Genomic DNA, 14,052 nt, shown 5'->3' with positions numbered 1-14,052 from the left:
TAATACCATTACACACAAGCATTGTACATGAGAAATGAGTGGTTGGAACCAAGTCAGCCGTTGTATCATCTTCCTCCTCCTGACACACAGGTAAGTACACTCAGCAAGAAATGTATCCCAATACTTTAGACGTCTTACAGTGTGATGTACGGTACAAAACAAAACATATACACCAGATTTGCCCTCTAAATCTGCAGATGTTAAATACTTTCCTTTGAGATTTACAGTAAGTACCTTAAAGACCAGTTCTGTATACGAATAAGGATTTTTTTTTTTTTTTTTTTTGAAAGAACCACGCAACCGCTTCTGCCAGCCATAGCGAGATGACCCAAACCATTTTGTTCATTCAGAATTCCCAAGTATCCAGTGGTCCTAATGATATTATGTCGACGCTACCTGATAAGCTGTGAACCACCCGGGATGAACTCTGGGATAAGGCGTCACACAGTGGACACAAACTGGAAATGCAGATACCGTGCACTTAAGTTTACGAAGTAGCGAACGGTAAGAATTAGATCGTTATTCTGTATTAATACTATTCCTCTTCTCACCTGCGAGAAAAATGCAAGTCTGTAGGCTGTGTAGTGTAGCAGCCGGCTTGCACATGCCAAGTATGGGCGTCAGCTTTGCTATTTATGTTCAGGCTGTATTTCGTGGGTCCTGTACGGCAACTGATGAGGTAAAATACGATAACATAAAATCAATTATTACTCACTGAGGGGCAGAGGGAGCTGTGGTCAGACTGCCCTACTCCAGAATATTTAACCACTTCAACCAGAGGACGGAAATGTATTTTTTATTGCCCTGTCCAAACGATCAGAGGATTCTTACCGACCAGAAGGGATAATATAGCCTTCATTAATCCCATCACTATCAGGGGGCTCGGCTTATTGTTTTTTTTTTTTTTTTTTTTTTTTGGGGGGGGGTCATCTTGACAAGTTGTAAGTTCAAGTTCCCTTAGACCTCTGGGGACAATTTATTGTTTACTCATATTAACCTCAGTCGATTTCACTGGAAAGCTTCATGATATGTGAGTGTAAGGGAACTATGTCCATCTAACCTGTAAACATCTGGGGAAGACCCATATGTTTTACCATGGCAACCGTCAGACTCAGACTTTATTTATTTATTTATTTATTTATTATTATTATTATTTTTTTTTTTTTTGGCCAGTGGGATAGCTGCTCAAGGTCTGAGTGATAATATATACCGTATTATTTTCTGTCTTCGATCCTACTTTTATGGACATCGTACCTATACCCCTGTTTTGAAAATTTTCTTCCTTTCTTCTCCAGTTCATATTGCAAACATCCATTTCTTCATTTATCTTTTTCTTTTATTTTTTTTCGTAATTCATGTTTTCCTCACCGTACGTAACTACTCCCTCCTCTATCTTATATTCTTGTTCCTTCTTCACTCATTCGCAACCCTCTCATCCGATCTCCACGCCATACATGCAAGACTGACTTACCGGCACGCAGTCAGAACCACAGCCGATCAGTCGTTTTAAAAAAGGGCTGCCGGATTGTTTTCACTCCATTCTTAAAGATCCCCTCTGGCTGTTTGTTTACCTGCCCGCCTCCGCCATGAACGTGGCCGGATTGCGTCGGATTGGCTTCTCTTGTGTGCGCGTTCTTCAGATCAAACTGGAATTCGCTATATATCCAGGAGGTAAGATGATGGGCACATCGAGGTATAAAAAGATGAGTTTTCCATCAATGATTTTATCGCTTATGAAAGATTATAGTGCCTTTAGTCCTATGACGTACTTATTGATATATTTATCTCCGGACTATTTTATTCAACTTGAGATATTTTCAAAAAGGGGAATATAGATCAATCTTTTTCTGGCCCCTATACTACAAAATGTCACCCAGGCTAAGATGAACCAAATCGTGTGCAGGCAGCAAAACCCAACAGACAGAACAGGTCGCCTCTTTCATGGAGTTTGTCACAGGAGGATGTGAATTTATGAATTAATAATGCTTAGATGTTGCTTGAAAATAGAGACAAGGAATTGACTTGTGAAAATCAAGCAGTAAGTTTTACTTTATGCCGGCTTACTTCGCCGATTCTCTAAGGATGAGAATTTATAAACTTTCTCAACAGTACACAGAAGAAACTAATTACTCACGAATGCTGTTTGTTAGTAGGCCTACTGTTAGCCTCTTGAGAAAGTGACTCCACCCCTGACAAGCAATAACTAATGATATTAATGATAAACAGGTTCTTGCCGGTGCATTAGCTCCTGGCTGGCACAACGGATTTAAACGTGATACAGAAGAACTGGCCTAAGTACCAGTTATGAATAATGCAAAGCGTTTGTGCAAACTAGGAGCGGCAACTAAAATAAGCTTATTGTGGAGAAATGAAACACAAGTTTAATTACATTAAGCTCAAAGAAAAGAACTGTAAAATTTATTGATTACACTGAAATAAATTTACGTTATAAGGATATCAAAAATGAATTCAAAATAACAAGGAGAATACACTCACTCGCTCATTCAAAAGCTAAACACACTTAAACCTAGGAAAAAACGAAAAGAAATACTGGTCAGTGGAGGGGAGCCGAGCGAAATGACTGGGTGCTTGTGCTGGACATCAGACACCGCAATTCGCTAAGTCCACTTCGCCAATTCACCGTCTAGGTGGAGATTCAGGAACTCGCTGTACAACGGTGGCGCTGCCTTACGCTGGGCATAAACGGTCCTACTCTCGTGACGACTCAAAGCTGACTAATTTCAAATTATGAAAGGGGGCGAGAGATGGCCGTGTTCGAACTTCAATGGTCAACGGAAAGAAAGTGAGCAATATAGGCTCACAATAAATCACTCAGTGAAAGCATTAATGTCGTGGGTAAGAACAGTCACTCGTGAAACAGTGACAAATGTTCTGAAAACCATCCCAATCGAGTGAATACGAGGACAGTTGAACTGAGTGATGCCCAGTTGGAATTCCACTAGAATTCGTGGTTTTCCAACTGAAATACAATGTCAACGAATTTACAATAATATGCTTGCGCGAATTCGTGACATTACGCCCCATCAAAATCAAATTTTTCTTTAGAAAAATTTTACGATATATATGCACATAAATCCTAACTCAGTCGCACAAGATTCACACTATGGTGGGTGTACTATCCTGCTACAGGAGAAAATCACAGTCGCCCATGAGAGATAAAACCTCATATTTACATTAATAGAAGCAAGCTTGAGGAAAAAACTCCGTGATGATGACGGTGAAAAATCCTCTACTCAGGTCAAATTGAGCAAAAAGTTCGCTACATTTTCATTAACAACTAATTGTTATGTAGCGTGATGTATGTAATACACGGTGTAGGTGTGACAATTGTGGTGTAACTGTGCCTATGTGTAAAATTATGCAATACAATTCAGTAGTAAATAAAGGCGACGAGGCAGCAGAGAAGAGGCTGCAGCATGCTGCAGAGATGATCAGGTGATCTCCACAACAAAATTGCTACACCCGCCGGCTGCACCTGTGAAAGCAATCAAGGTGGAGTATCAAAAGTGTCAGTGCAACAAACAATCTTTATTAATTTACAATTTCTCTGCCTAGCAGTCAGTATGTATGCTGCAAAAAGTACGCCCAAACCAAAAATTTTAAGTGACAGCTAAGCTTTGTACATTCGAGGTAGCCATTATTTTCGTATTGGATACATTATTAACCAGAAAACGTGGTCCCAGGACAGAATCTCAAAAGACCCTTATAGTTTACTGGTTAAACCTTAAACCTACATTATTATTAACCAGGAAACGTGATCAAACTGAGCGAAAAGACTGGGCGCCTGTGCAGGACATCAAACGCTGCAATTCGCTAAGCCAAAGGACCCTGTATACCGGTTAAACCCTAAGCCTACATTATTATTAACCAGGAAACATGGCCAAACTGAGCGAAAAGACTGGGCACCTGTGCAGGACATCAAACGCTGCAATTCGCTAAGGCAAAGGACCCAGTTTACTGGTTAAACCCTACTCTACACTTATGATTAACATTGGCAAGCTGAGAATCCCTATGCAATCTTGGGCAGGTCACATTTTAACACCCACCATGGGTGTGAACACTCATGTGGATAATGTGCATTCTCCGGGAATCCTCAGAGAGGCCCACAGCTCAAGGCACCACAAGGTAATTCAAACACAGCCTCGGATTGTCTCTGCAAGGTTCTCGAACTTCCTCCTTAACCTAAGGTACATATGTATATACAGGTCCTGGATGTAATGTGTCCTGTGGAACCAATGGGAGAGACATCAGATCTGCACCCACATTACCGCTGCCCTGTCTCTCAGCTGCTTCAGAGATTATGGGTGTGGATTTCAAATGGCACAGGAAGGACATGTCCCTGATTGATGGTACGTGGACACACATTGCAAGAACGCACGAAACTATCTATTTCTTGTACCATCCCTGGCCAGAAAAAGTCAGCATGGATACGGCCCTGGGTTTTCCTTTTGCCCAGGTGACCTCCTGAGGCTGAACAATGACCCTATTCTCACACTACTTGGCGGTACTTAGCGGTGACGACAAATTGCAGTCGAACCTTGCCCTCGGGTGTTCGTGACTCACGGTAGAGCCATCCTTGTTTTTACTAAGGAATTTGGCTTGACCTCTCCATGAATACTTTATCACTACCATTTTGCTTCTTCCACAGGGCAGCAAGTGTTGGGTCAGAATGTTGTTCTTGAACAACATCTTGGCTACAAATCAGATCTTGTGGCGATGCAACGGTCACCGGGGTGACACGGTTCGGAGCCTCGGCCATGGCTTGTGTTACTGTAGCCGAAGTCTGAGTAGCATCATCTATGGTGCAACTATACTTGGCACCTTGTATGTTGCCTATGATAAGGTCAAACAAAGGTTCTGGCATGACAACTGCAAGTGTTGTACTAGTGTAAAATGGAGATGCAACCTGGATACGTGCCTCAGGGAACAGTCTCACTGATCCATCAATAAGCTTAGCTTGGATCTGTCGACCTGTGTACTCCTCAGGCTGAACTAGACTCTGCCTGACAGAGCAACCTGAGGAACCATTGTCTCTCAGGACCTTTACAGGAATGCCTCCCATAAACCCTGGCTGAACAAGGAAGGCACTGTCACCTGTGGGAGGGCCTGTGGAGGAAGCAGCCAGCCACTGATGAGGCTGCTGAATGAATGATGCGGCAAACATGGTGCCCTGAGAATTAGATACCTGAGGGGTCGTACTCACTGTATGGCGAGATGGAGCGTTGACCACCTGTGGCGGAGGGTTCACTGTCGCTGGAGGACAAATGAACTGTGGGGAAGTACCCGTACTGCTAGGGACGACACCACCGTGCTGCTGTTGTGGAATAAAGACTGCGTTTGCCTCCTGCCTTTGATACACTGGGGCAGTTGCAGAAAAGGATTGTCCCGACCTTTGATTGCGTGGCTGATACTGCTGCTGGTTAGGGTACTTGTCGTACCTCTTTCAGATAGATTGCTGCGAATTCTGCCCCTGGTCCTTTTTCTGTGGTTTGTTTGGACCTTGGCGATTATTCTAAGAATGGCCTTGTTGCTGGGGTTCTGTCTGAGACGGTTTCCCAGATTTGTCAGCTTTCCTGTTCCAGGTGTGTTGCTTACAAATTTGATACCCGTATGCAGTGAAGAATGCATCAGTCTTCTCCACCATTTGGCTGGCATCCCTTACCTGGCAGATCTTAAGCTGAGCCATAAGCTCAGCAGGCCACAACTTTTCTAGCTGCTTGCATCAGCATAAGGTCAATTATCCCCTCTCGCGTGGGAGGAGTTTCATCTTTCTCCATCCACTCATCTAAGTAAGCAGTAAGCCAATCAAGAAACTGAACAGCAGTCTCCTTTTCTTGTAGATGCGCCCTCATAAACTGACTCTTGGCGTCGTCAACTGTGAGACTGTACGCTTTCACGAGTGCGGCCTTCATCATCTCATACATGAGATTGTCTCCACGAATTCTGTGGAGAATATCAAGGGCAGGGCCCTCAAACAAGCTAAGAAACTGGAGCCGCTTAGCTGCCTCATCCAGCTGGTACAGCTGAGCCATGTCTTCGAAACGAGCTATGAATGACTCGATTCGCTCGCCTTCCTTGTATGGAGGAAGCTTGATGTGTGGGGTCGCCAGGACATGTGCAGGGAGGGCGCTCTTGGAGCTCGGGTTAGCTGCACCAGATGTGTCTGAAGCCAAGGAGTCTCACTTGAGCCTCAGCATCTCAAGTTCATGTCTCTCACGTGCCTTGCACTTGGCACGTTCATGTTCTCGTTCTCTCTCTCATTGTTCAAGTTCGTATTCACGTTGTTTTTGCTCGTTTTCGCGTTGTTCTCACTCGTGTTCACGCTCTCTCTCACTTTGTTCTAACTCATATTCACTCTGTTTTTGCTCGTGTTGACGTTCTTTCTCGCGTTCCTCACGCTGTTCTCGCTCATGTTCGCGTTGAATTCTACCCTATTCACGAGCATCATTCTCACGTTGCTGCTCGTAACTAAACCGAGAGAGTACGTACTCCTTGATTTCTTCGGGGTCACTAAGCCCCATATCTTTAGCTTCCTGTACATATATATTAGTAGTCATGATGCTGACTCAACTAAGGCTGAGTAGACAAAAGACTGAGTACTGACTGGTATTTTTGCAGAGAAATGCCAATAATCAAAAGTAAAGAATATAGGCACAGGTTGGTGGTGACCAGTTTTATCTAGTTAAACTGATAAAAAAAGAAAAGAAAAAAAATTGACTGTGAAGACTATTACGTAAAATTAATAGAAATTAATTAATAACCACTGGTAAGATAGTGCCTATAGACTTTAATGATAAATGCCTAAGTGTGAGTGAGTGAGTATTATCTCGTTAATAACTTTAGAGCTAGGAGTTAATATCCTGGAATGAGGTCGCCAGATGTCACGGGAGGATGTGAATTTATGAATAAATAATGCTTAGGTGTTCTTGAAAATAGAGACAACGAAATGACTTGTGAAAATCAAGCAGTAAGTTTTACATTATGCCAGCTTACTTCGCCGATTCTCTAAGGATGAGAATTTATAAACTTTCTCAACAATACACAGCAGAAACTAATTACTCACGAATGCTGTTTGTTAGTACTGTTAGCCTCTTAAGAAAGTGACTCCACCCCTGACAATCAATAACTATCTATCTATCTATCTATAGCCCGACGCCCTAATCCCGCAAAGGGTGGCCACAGACAAAACTCCTCCAAGTCGCTCTGTCACCAACCATTTGACTACCCTCCCCCCAGCTCACCCTCCCCTCCCTCATATACCTCAGCGTTCCTTCACTTCTTCATTCGTCAACCTGTCCCTCCACGTCACTCCACATGCTCCTCTCAAGTAATTCATTTCCACTGCTCTCACTCTTGACTTGTTCCCATCTTGCAAGGTCCACACCTAGCTTCCATACGTCAGGGTAGGGATCACAATACTATCATGCAGTGACTTCTTAATTTCCATACTCACCTCCCTATTTCTCATCACTGCTTTCAGTGTACCAACAACTTTCCTTCCCTGCTGTACCCTTTCACGCACTTCATCCCCCAAAGTTCCATCCTTACTCATCACACTACCCAAGTACTTGAATGCACTCACATTCTCCATATCCTCACCATCCAACCTCACTGCACACTCTGTGACTTCATTCCTCTCAAACACCATAACTTTACTTTTGTTTACATTAACTTTCAGATTCCTCCTCCAACACACTGTCCCAAATTCATTCACCAAATCTTGCAACTCCCATTCATCTTCACTCAACAATACTGTATCATTAGCAAACAGCAACACCGGAAGCTTCCAAATCTCACGCTCATTCATTAGAGCCACCCCCACATCCACTGCCCTACCCTGCACCTCCTTTACAACCCCATCCATGTATATATTAAACAGCCATGGAGACATCACACAACCCTGTTTCAGTCCCACATTGAGATCAAAGGACTCACTCAGCTCACCATCCACACGCACCGTAGCCCTAGCTCCCTTGTACATACTCTTCACAGCACTGAACAATTTCCCCTCCACTCCATATATTCTTAATACCTTCCACATACCTTGCCTATTTATTCTGTCATAAGCTTTCTCCAAGTCCATGAAGGCAGCATACACTTTCCTTCCCTTCTCTAGATACTTCTCCACTAAACATCTTAGAACAAATATCTGATCTACACACCCTTTTCCCTTCCTAAATCCCCCTTGTTCTGCTCCTACTAGCTCCTCTGTCATATGCCTAACCCTCTCAATGAGTATTCTACCATATATTTCACCAGTCACACTAAGAAGGCAAATACCCCTATGGTTACCACATACTTCTCTCTTCCCTTTTCCTTTGTATAAACAGGTTCTTGCTGGTGCATTAACTCCTGGCTGGCACAACGGATTTAAACGTGATACAAAAGAACTGGCCTAAGTACCAGTTATGAATAATGCAAAGCGTTTGTGCAAACTAGGAGCGGCAACTAAAATAAGCTTATTGTGGAGAAATAAAACACGAGTTTAATTACGTTAAGCTCAAAGAAAAGAACTAAAATTTATTGATTACACTGAAATAAATTTACGTTATAAGAATCTCAAAAATGAATTCAAAATAACAAGGAAAATACACTCACTTGCTCATTCAAAAGCTAAACACACTTAAACCTAGGAAAAAACGAAAAGAAATACTGGTCAGTGGAGGGGAGCTGAGCGAAATGACTGGGTGCCTGTGCTGGACATCAGACACTGCAATTCGCTAAGTCCACTTTGCCAGTTCACTGTCTACGTGGAGATTCAGGAACTCACCATACAACGGCAGTGCTGCCTTATGCTGGACACAAACGGTCCTACTCTTGCGACGACTCAAAGCTGACGAACTTCAAATTATGAAAGGGGGCAAGAGATGGCCGTGTTCGAACTTCAACTGTCAACGAAAAGAAAGTGAGCGATATAGGCTCACAATAAATCACTCAGTGAAAGGATTAATGTCATGGGTAAGAACGGTCACTCATGACACTGACAAATGTTCTGAAAACCATCCCGATCGAGTGAATACGAGGACGGTTGAACTGAGTGATGCCCAGTGTGAATTCCACTAGAATTCGTGGTTTTCCAACTGAAATACAATGTCACGAATTTTCAAAAATACGCTTGCGCCAGTTTGAGACAGAGTTACTATTTTTTATACGTTGATGTCTGTTCTGAGTTCATTTGGCCAGAGCAAGAGGACTTCATACAGCTTAGCGGGCTGGAAATAATCTCCCTGAACCGGCTCAGCACAATGGCGTCTTCTCTGTTTTATGTTTGATACAAGCTGACCATCTTAGTCTGCATAGGAGAAATTCCCTCCTAGTGAATGCGATAAGAGGATAATATCTGATGAATAAATTTAAGAACAGAAAGTGTGTGTGTGTGTGTGTGTGTGTGTGTGTGTGTGTGTGTGTTTGTGTGTGTGTGTGTGTGTGTGTGTGTGTGTGTGTGTGTGTGTGTGTGTGTGTGTGTGTGTTTCCGTCAACATTATTTCTGACGTGAAATTTTTTACTCTCTCTCTCTCTCTCTCTCTCTCTCTCTCTCTCTCTCTCTCTCTCTCTCTCACACACACACACACACACACACACACACACACACACACACACACACACAGAGGAGACACCAAGGAGTGCAGAGGCGGGCCGACAGCGCTCCATACCGAGCCAGCACAGCCAGTGGCATTACCTAAATTAGTATCATTATATGAGTCAAGCTCTGTACCAGGTTAGACTAAATGTTTTTTTTATTATTAAAGAAAAAAGAAAGAAGAAGTTTAAACAAGACTTGTTCAAACAGAAAAGAGAACCGAGTAGCGAGAGAATGCGCACGATCAGCTGATTGTTTGTTTAGACTACAGCTGCGCCAGGGAATGTAAGGACTCTGTGCTTTTAGTATTGCAAAATGACCACATACTTTAGTAAAGCAAATTTGGAAAAGAAAAGGGATAAAGGTAGAAAGCAGGATGATGATTTCTACCAAAAATGGAGACTCACAATAAACTGGTGGAGCGTGTACACAGACTGGAGATGACCTTCCAGAATGAGATTGATGATATAAAGAAGCAGATGCACTTGCAAAAGGAAGAAATAGAAAAACTAGGAAGGGAGGTCAACAAGAAAGACACAACCATATGTGAATTAACAGTGGAAGTGAGTACACTTAGGAGGAAAATGAGTGAAATGGCAAGTACAGTAGTCAACCACGAGAGTATTATGGAAGAGTTAAAAAATGATACAGAGACAATTAGGAAAGGAAGCAGTCTGATAGACCAGAGCAGTGATATTGAGGAGAAGATAACACAGGTGAATGAAGCTGTGCAAAGCTACAAAAATGATGTGGAAACCACGTATGCAGAAATGGTGAAAGTAAAGAAAGACTTAGAAACAAGGCTGAAAGAAAAAAGCATTAACCCTCTCGTCGTTAATGACGCATAGCGAGTCTTTTGGGCCTTTCCGCGACTATCTGCGATGACGCGTTTTAAGTCCTCAAATCACAAAAACTTACGTCAAAGTAATAGTTTTCGGCCGATCTTCGTCATTTTTGGAAGCATCCTAGTTCCCGCACCTCTCGCCAAAAGTAATGACTTGGCAACCTTGGGGCCCGAGACGCGCGGCAGCATGGGCGAGATGATTAGTAACACATCAGCTGTCAGGCAGGAAGGTAGCGCACAGCTGGGGATTTAAATTTTACTCTCTCTACCCCGTCCCAGGACTCGCGTCATATTTCACTGTACCAATAGTGCTTGCATGTCGTTTTTGGGCACTGTTGTGATTAGATTTTGTGTTTGTAATAGGGAAATAGGTTTTCGTGAGTCAATCGTGCCTGTTATTCTACCGTTGGCCCAACAAAGATATTGGTAAGGCTACCCTGTTTATCGGCGTTTCCCAGCAACTACGCTGCCTCTTCTCTGCACCCAATGTGAGTATTCAACATTTGAATAACAGTGATAGTGATGCAGGTGAATGTAGTGTGCAACAGCGAGTGTGGGAAAGACATGGTGAAACGTTTAGCTTAGCTGAGGGAGGCGGGAAACCGCTTGATGACACCGCATTGTCAAGAACGGAATATTTTCCAAGGTGTGGATGAAATCCTTGTTTTATGCTGATATATGGTGGATAGTGTTATTGTGCAATAGATAGGAGTATAGTGCAATGAGTGTATGTGATGAAATAATGGCTAGGGCAGGAGTCAGTTTCGCAGTACAGCCAGGGCAAGCCATTGTGAGTAGAGGAAATACAGTAGGTTTTTATAGGAATATTTGCTTTTATCATATTTTCATATTTATTCCGTATGCTTTCTGTGAAATAAAGCATGAGTGTTATTGGTAGGTTTATTGTATGCTTGTGTGGATGAATATAAACACTTCACCATATGATCATCAAAAAAATATCATCTGCGAAACCTTAGGTATCGCAGATGTGACATACAGAGCACGATCAGGAACTGTTGTGGTGAAAATATAATGTATGTTTCATAAAATGATGGATTTCATTATGTGTATGGTGAAAATATCATAAACACTGCAGCGTCTTCTCTGCTACACCTTATGGGACAGGTAAGTGTCACGTATATCTCTTTTGGTGAAATGTACTGTGTTTCCTATGTATTGATAAACAGGGCTATGTTTTATGTGAAAAGAAAGTGAAAAAGTGACGCACGTCCTCGTAAGGAACAATTGCATATATATATATATATATATATATATATATATATATATATATATATATATATATATATATATATATATATATATATACTGTATATATATATATATATATATATATATATATATATATATATCTTTTTGGTGAAATGTACTGTGTTTCCTATGTATTGATAAACTGGGCTATGTTTTATGTAAAAAGAAAGTGAAAAAGTGATGCAGGTCCTCGTAAGGATTAATTCATAAACATTCGACTTATGATGTTGGGAAGTGAAATCGGCATCACGAAAGTTTATTCTCAGCTTCCTAACTTCTGTATAGTGTTTTTTTTTTTTTTTTTTTTTTTTGCTTATCGTGTAGAACAAACATCGGCGAGTACCATATGTGGCTATGATGGGAAAATAAATATTTTTGGGTGGTGAAAATCAGCCGAGAATACACATTATCGGAGCGCGTGGCAGCGGGGGGGGGGGGGGGAGATTGTCACACCAGCAGAAACTTAAAAACTTATGTGAGAGCAAGGGGGTTAAAAAGGAAGTGAAAAGAATAATCCAAAACAATCCAAAGTTAGTCAGAGATTCAGTAGATATCAACAAATCTATAGTCATCACTGGTATAGAAGAGGAAGAAGTAAAAAACAAGATCTCAAGAGACAAAAAGGAGATGGCAAATGTAATGAGTCTATTGAAAGAAGTATCAGAGGAAATCTGTAGTAACGACATAGAGGAACACAAAAGGTTAGGGAAATACGAGAAAAGCAAGTCAAGACCTCTAAAAGTAACTTTCCAGAGTGTAAACACCGTAGAGATACTAAAAAATGCAAAGAATCTTATGGAAAAAGAGGAGTTCAAAAATGTATGGATAAAAAGATGCCTAACACAAGAGGAACTGGAATTACTGAAAGAGAAGAGGGAGGAAGCAAAAACAAAAAATGAGGGAAGATCTGAAGAAGAGAACACATTGTTTTTTACAAAGTAATAGGATTGCAGGTACGAAAGTGGTACATAACCAGGAGGGAATATAAAGGAGGAAGGTAGTAGAACCATGTCATCACAAGTATATAAACAAGATGATTAAGTTGATGTACTCAAATGTGGATGGAATGGTATCTAAATTATTACAGATGAATGATTATGTCAGAGAAAATGAACCACATATATTATGCCTAACTGAAACAAAATTAACACCAAGGATATCAAATGACATACTAAACTAAGAGGAATATAATATATGGAGAAGAGATAGAAACTTAAAAAAAGGAGGAGGAATTATAATATTAACTAAGAAAAATCTAAAAGTCAATGAAATAAAACTAGATATACCCCCACAAGTAGAACTGATTGCAGTAGAGATCAACACATCTGAAGGGAAAGTAATTGTAGCCAATTTGTACATGCCACCCAGATCAAACACATGGGAAAGAGACGAATATGAGGACCTGGCAGAGAGTACAATTCAAAGTTTAAGAGCATTAGTACATAAAATGGAAGAGAAATCGGAATTATACTAACTGGAGATTTTAATACAAATATAAACTGGAATACTCTAGATATAATAAGCCAAGAAAGCTGTTGGGACCAAAAGCTCCTGGATCTCGTGCCAGAGTTTTTCCTAACGCAACATGTGAGGGAAACCACCAGTAAAAGAGAACTCGATGTACCTTCAATGCTAGATCTCATATTTACTAGGCAAGAAAATTATATTGACAGTTTAATATATCACCCTCCACTCGGCAAAAGCGACCATGCAGTACTAAATTGCAACTTCAGGATAGCATATGACATAGTTAACAGCAATGAAAGTTACAAAAAGAGCCTAAACTATAAAAAGGGAAAGTATCATGACCTAAAGAAGTATTTCTTAGAAGTTGATCGGGAAAATGAGCTTAGAGGACAAGATTTAAATGCTGTATATAAAAAATTCTGTGAATTTTATGATATAAGAGTCCAGAAGTACATCCCACAGCACAAAGAAGCAGATAAGAAAATACAGAAATGGTTCAATACAGAATGTAAAATATCAAAAGAAAGAAGGGATTTGTTGTGGAATAGACACAGAAGACACAATAGTGAAAGGGCATATAATAATTACAAACAGGCAAGAAACGATTATACAAGAATAAGGAGGGAAGCCCAAAAACAATTTGAGGAGGATATCATGAATAAAAGTAGTGATCAACCGAAGCTATTTTACAGCTACATCAGAAGCAAAACCAAAGTAAAAGATATAATACAATCCATTACGGACGACGGAATCGCCTATACACAAGAGAAAGATATTTGTGAAGCACTAAATAAGAATTTCCAATCAGTTTTTACAGAAGAAAAAAAAATTGAGAGGGACTATGTGGAACATGCATGCCCACACATACTAC

This window comes from Coenobita brevimanus, chromosome 63, assembly GCF_032717465.1.
Source record: "Coenobita brevimanus isolate Jiangsu-jjx chromosome 63, ASM3271746v2, whole genome shotgun sequence".
Classification (NCBI taxonomy): domain Eukaryota; kingdom Metazoa; phylum Arthropoda; class Malacostraca; order Decapoda; family Coenobitidae; genus Coenobita; species Coenobita brevimanus.
Note: the sequence above shows the minus strand (reverse complement) of the source record.